Below are 7,014 nucleotides of genomic sequence, written 5' to 3' on the forward strand. Positions count from 1 at the left end.
AATTTGCACAAAAGCAAAGAAAGGGGGGAAATCTTTTTTCTGAGACAGAGGGTAAATAATGGGCTTTGAAGAGGTTTAGGCAATTTGTAGCGTTTGGTGATAAGATTTGTGGAATTGGGCCAAAATGATTCCACCAATGTTGAAACCAATTTGGAAGGCTTTGAACGGTTATCTTTGTGTTGAAGAAAAATAACCAAGAGTGGGATTTTTTAGGGTTTTGGATAAAGAAGGTGTTATACCATGCTTGTTGGTAATCCCAGTAGGAAAAAGTCCGACAATGTGGTAAACGGGTTTCAAAATTTAGAGGGAAGGTTTTACAATTGTGGAGTAGGTCACCCCACTGATTTGGGCTCAATACTTTGAGGATTGTGGCCGTTGAATAAGCCGGTTCTGGATGGGCTTTGTCAAGAAAGAAATGTTTGAATTTAACAGATTCAGTTATTTCCAAAATGCTTTGATAATAAGACTGGGGTTTTGTCAAATCCCATGGTTTGAAAAACCAGCCTTTGGGAAAAAACTTTGAAATGCTTTGAAAAGGATCAGAATGGTAAAATCCATCTTCTAGAGAAAGAATGTTTTGAAAATGGGTTTTATCAAACCAATCGGAGGTTTTCTTTGAAGGTGTTGGCTGAGAAAGCACAATTTGAGAAGATGAGCTTTCAGCAGAGACAACAACATTTTGGGAAGAGGGTTTTGTAATTTCAATTTCTTTTTTAGGAGAAATTTGGCTTTGAGAAAGGTTTTGGAGGGCGAGCATGAGCTCAGGAGATTTTGTAATGGAACTCATCCATTGCTTTACTTGGTCGTCAGAAGAGACCGATTTGTATTGGGCTCCATGTTCTTCAACCATTTCAATCCAAGATTTAATGGGTAAGGCTGAAGAAAGTAATTTTTCTTTGGAAGGGGTTGAAAGGGGTTCTTTGGAAGGTTCTTGGGAACCAGTGTCTTTGAGAACTGCTTTACCTTTATTCTTCTTTGGCGGCATTATCTGTTTTGAAGAAATTCTCTGGTTAGAAAATCAGGAACAGAATTTTTATCACCTTTAATAAACTCAATATCAAAATCAAAAACACTTAAAATAGCTTGCCATCGTGCAAAAATCTGTTTTGATGCAATGTTTTGAACATCTTTTTCTAAAACATGTTTTGCAGCTTTGCAGTCAATTCTAAGTAAAAATTTTTGATTTAATAAATCACTTTGAAATTTTGTAATGCATAAAACAATGGAAAGGATTTCTTTTTTGATAGTAGAATAGTTTTTCTGGCAGTCATTCCAATGAGCAGAAACATATTGAACTATCTGTTCTTTATCATTATCCCTTTGTTTCAAAATTCCTCCATAACCTATGTCAGATGCATCGGTTTCAACAATTTTAGGTAATGCAGGATTTGCAAGAAATAAACAAGGAATGTTTTTTACAGATTGCTTTATTAATCTAACCACTTTGGTATGCTCTTCTGTCCATGCAACAGGATTCTTTTTTAACCTATCATGCAAAGGTTTAGACATCCTATTGATATTAGGGCAGAAATCAAGAACATAATTTAAACTACCAAGAAATCTTTGTAATTGGGTTTTGTCAAGAATTTTGTCTGGGAATTTATCCGCAAACAAAAGTGATCTCTCAATAGGGGTAATAGTGCCTTTGGAAATATGGTGACCAAGGAACCTGACTTTTGTTTGAAATAATGAAATCTTTGTACTTGAAAGAGCCAGGCCAGCCTTTTTTGTAACAAGATGAAAAGTCTTTAAATGTTTGAAGTGTTGATCAATACTATGAGAAAAAATCAACACATCATCAATATAAACAATACAAAACTCGGAGTAGGGGTTATAAATGTCATTCATGATTCTTTGAAATTCCGAGGGTGCATTCTTCAAACCAAAGGGCATAACAGTCCATTCGTACTGTCCAAATGGAACAGTAAAAGCAGTTTTATAACGGTCTTTTGGATGAATTTGAATTTGCCAAAAACCAGACTTCATGTCAAATTTTGAAAAAATAAGAGCAGAACACAATTTTTGGAGCAAATCCTTTTTATTAGGTATGGGGTACCTAATCCATTTTAAGGCTTTATTTAAGGGCTTATAATTTATCACAAGTCTAGGAACGCCTCTTTCAATTTCAGAATTTTTGTTGACATAAAAAGCGGCACAAGACCAAGGTGATCTTGATTTTACAATAAGTCCTTTATTTTCAAGATCATTAATCTCATCTTTACAATGTTGTTCCAATTCCATGTTCATTTGGATTGGACGTGCTTTGGTGGGTATTTGTTTTTCATCAAAAGAATTTTCATAAGGCAGATCTACCAAATGTTGTTTCCTTTTCCAAAAAGCAGATGGTAAATCAGCACATATTTCTTTTTCAATGAGGCTTTTGAAATCAAGAATTTTTCTTTGTATAGAATCATTTTGAAGTTGATTCTCAATTCTTTGGAAATTTAAATCTTTTTGTAAGCAAAATAAATCATCCTGTTTGGACTTAAGAATGGCATTAATCTTGTTTTGGTAAACAGAACAAGCTTTGACAATATTCAAATTCCTTGTTTTGGGTTTTTCAATAAACGAGAAAACAAGGTCTTTGGATTTTGCTTTGAAATATATACCATCATAATTGACAGCATACGGGGTTATAAGATTTATAAAAGGGGTTCCTAAAATGATAGCATGGTGTATATCATTTGTAAGAACAAAAGAAGTTTTAAATTCAATTTTATTATTATAAATCGAGGCTTCAACTTTGGAACTAACATTCAATTTTGAATTATTAGCGGCAGAAAGTCTTTCTTTTGTTTTTTCATGAAATCTTTTGGGGACGATATCTTCCCTGATGCAATTTAAATCAGCGCCAGTGTCAAAAAGGGCAGTGGCGTCCATAGCAAAATCATCAGAAAAGATGAGAGTGACTTTAATCAAATACTTTCTTGTGGTGATTTGCTTTAAAACAAATAGAAAATCATTGGGCACAGACTCTATGTTTTCTACTTTAATATCCTCACCATCATCAGGATTGGATTCATTGTCTGAATTATCTTGCAATTGTTTTTGTAAAAGAAGTTGGATAGTCTCAGAATCACTTTTTTGTTTTTCTTTTAAATCTCTGATTTCACATTTGATTTCTTTTATCTCTTTCTGAAGATCTTGGATATTAGGAACTGCCTTATTTGTTTTCTTTTTATCCAAAATTTGAGTAAGATCATAAGAATTCTTCTTAATAATTGGAACCTTAGAAATCTCAGTTGAGGTTCCGGCTTTGTCAGAATCCATGGTTTTCAAAAGTTTATCAAGATATTCTTTTTGAAGATTTGGATCTGAAATATGCTTTACAAGTTCAAGAAAAATTTCTTGGTCTTTAGTCAAAACATTGATTTTCTTTAAATAGGAATTCGAATCAGAATTGCTGCTGCTAGATGCAGAGGTGTCTGAATCAAATAACTCATCAACTTGGAGGGGGTCATTATCTCCCGACATGGAAGACTCAGAGTCTGAGGACTCTATAAGGAGGGGGGCTATTTTGGAAAGGATGTCCTCATTGAGGTCAAGCTCTTGGAGTCTCTTGTTCATTCTGCAAAACTTTGCAGTATGACCTTTCATACCACATTTGAAACAAGTGGCATCTTTGAAGTTGAATGGGGTTTTAGGTTTGGCTTTAAACTCTTTCTTTTTAGAGAAACTATGTTTCTTATAAGGCCTCGAGGGTTTCTTATAAGGAAGTTTTCTAAACTCGTGAAAGGGTTTCCTATGGTTTTTAGATTTGTAATATTTCTTGTAAGGTTTTGTAGAACACTTACCATTACAATCTTTGGAAGTAGAAGCTTTAAAGGGGTCATAATTGAATTGTTTACAAAAACCGCCTAATTCTTGCTTAGATCTCCTAAGCTCCTGCTTCAGACGTTTCTGTAATTTCAAATCTTGACAGATCTTTAAACCTTCTTTATTGACAAAACTGACTAGTTCACCATAAGTGAGCTCGTCATAAGGAATACGATTGTCATAGAGAGCTTTGATGGAATTTCTAACCTTTTCTCCCAATAGGGTAGGTAAACCTGCAAGGAATTTTTCCTTCCAAGTTACATGATTTGCATCATCCCTAAGGAAGAGTCTAGTAAAGAAAGTGGTTTTGTATTCTTGGAAATCACTGAGTTTCCTACATCTTAAGTTGTGTAGTAACTCGGCGTTTTTGTCTCTAAGGTGAGAAGGGTCACCTATGAAGTGAAGGGAAATGGTTAAAATCAGGGTAGCAACTGCATCCTGAATAGGGTTATTAAACTCATCAAGAATGGGAGCACCATTCTCATCAGTTTGGATGGCATTAAAGATGTCTAATTGCTGCAATTTAGTGAGAAGATGATCCCACCATCCTTTGAGTTGACCAGTAAAACCGGCAATTAGGATTTCTGCAATGGCTTTGTCAGAAGTTCCTGATTGGGTTTTATAGGCATTGGCTGCCATGGTCATTTGCTGCAATACACCTAGAATGTTGTATTCAGACATTCCATCTATATTCCACTCATAGACAGAGGATGCATTATAACGAGCTTGATTTAATGCACTAGGCCTGTTGTCTATAGTTAAATCAGGTGGAGATTTAGAAGTAGGGATAGCAAGTTCCCAATGGATTTTATTGGCTTTAGAAATTGGTTCATCAATAAAGGCTTCTAAGTCAGAAGAGGCAATAGAAGTTTGGTCATCTTTTTCTAATACTCCAATCTTGCTAGATTGAGGAGTATCAAGGGCAATCTGAACTTTGCTAGATGAGGAAGAAGCAGCTTCTATCCTATCTAGTTGTTCTCTGATGGCTTTTGCAAAATCCGATTTTGATTCATGGGCAAGCTTTTGGCTAGTTTTCGAAACCTGGAAGGGTTTGAAAATAGGTTCCTTAAGCTTTTTATCAGAATCTGATTTTGAAGGTATAGGCTTTTGACTAGGAGAAATAGATATGGTTGACTGTTGAAATTGGTTTTCTATTCTAGTCAACTGTTTTCCTATAGTATTTAAGTTAGTACTGCAGAAATTATTCTGCTGGATAATACTACTTAAATTACTATCAGTATCATTTGGTTTGGGGATTTTGTAAGGTGAAGCTCTAATTTCTATAGGAGGTTCGCCGTGGTCAACGGTTACACTCCGGAGGGGTGGATGCTCAGAATCGACAGTTCTATTACTATCGGAGAGTTTCCATTCAGTGGTCTTTTTCCTAATAGTAATAGGGTTTGACTCTTTGAAGGGGTAAGCGATGTTGTTATCAGAAGAATATATTTCGAACCAATCAAAAAACAATATATGAACTTTATGAAGATTCACAAATTTATAATAAAATTGTTGGATTTCTTTTCTTTGGTTTAAAAAGTGTTTGAAAAACCAAAGTCTTTTTTCTTTGTTTAAATCAGAATAAAAATCATTATGTAAAAGAGTTTTATCCAATTCAAATTCTTTTTCGATGACATTAATGACATTTTCTGTGACTGCAGAAAATGTAGGGGATGTTGGAGGAGAAGGTTCCTTCTCTTCCTGACTTTGAATATGTTGACTACTAGTATAGATTGGATGTGGAACACTAGTGGTGTAATCGACTGATCGTATAGAAGTGCTAGGTATATCAGAAGTTGAAAACCTAGGTTGACTTTGAAAAGGAAGATTTATAACAGAGGGTACTTTTGTAAATTTCCTTTCTAATGAAGGAATGCTTGAGCACGAAGCTTTGTCAGAAAATCTGGATGAGGTAGATCTTCTGAAAGACAGTTTGACTTTGCCATCGGAATATTGAGTCACATTTTGCAACTCTGTATTAGGCTCAAGTTGTTTTGGAATCGCTGGTGGAGCGGCTCCTTCAAGAATCCATTCTTCTGGAAGATGGACATCTTTCCATTGAATAGGTTTTGGAATTACAGTGTTGGCTCTAGACAAATCAGTCTGCAAGAGAAGAGTCTCATCTCTCTTTGACTGGAATTTATGTTGTGTACTGAATGCAGTGATCATTGCCTTATACGAGATTTTAAAAATTAAGGCAACTGGGATGGAACCCTCAATCATATTATAATTGTGGGTTTTGATTTGTAAAATCATGCTTTTCAAAATATTTTTGTCTTTAAGTGAAATTGTTATGTTTGGATAACAATCAAATGAAATTGGACCTTTACACAGACTGGATTCGATGCTACTTAGCAAGGAATCATCAAAAGAGATGAATCGCCCATCTCTTAGGACAGCAAGGATAGAAGTGTCCAAGCCTTCTTTGGTTAAGGGTTTTATTCCGACCTGAATAAGACCGATGTGAACATAATTGAAATTCTTTTCTTTTAATTTCTTTAAAGAATGCTCAGAAAACAATTGAATTGTTTCAAAAGGATTTGAAAGGGTTATGTCACGTTCTTCAGTCTTTATAATATAATCACTCTTTAAAAAATCAAGCTTTTTTGTCTTGTAAATCTTTTCTTTAGAAATTTTTGGAAGTTCCCAACAATCAATTGCTTTATCAAAGTTCTCAATAAAGAATTCTTCTGAACTCACTACATGCTTTGACTCACTAGTCTTCCCGGAAGAAGAGCTAGAAAAGGATGATGTTCTACAGTGTATAGGATCCATGAATAGAAACCTATGGTCTATCTATGGTCTTGTCAGAATGGCTACAGGTATGGTTTTACAGCCCTAAACGGATGTCTTTATCCTATGGCGGGACTTACTACCAGTAAGGATTCACCACACAACAAAACTTCAAAATAAAACACAAGTCTTTAAACACAGAACTATAAACTGCTTTACACTATCCTCCCCTTGGCTCTGATACCAGAAGGAAATATATATATATATATTTTATATATATATATATATATATTTTATATATATTTATCATTGTTATACAAACAACCAAAACCCCAAAAAAAAAAACGATTAAAAAAAACTTGAAAATATACAACAAAAGAGGGGGAAATCTAACATAAAATTTGTGGGAATGCCAAATTGAAGACCTTGTATGAGAGACAGAGATATATAACACTGAAATTAACAAAA

This window comes from Citrus sinensis, chromosome 3 (assembly GCF_022201045.2).
Source record: "Citrus sinensis cultivar Valencia sweet orange chromosome 3, DVS_A1.0, whole genome shotgun sequence".
In the NCBI taxonomy this organism is placed as follows: Eukaryota; Viridiplantae; Streptophyta; class Magnoliopsida; order Sapindales; family Rutaceae; genus Citrus; species Citrus sinensis.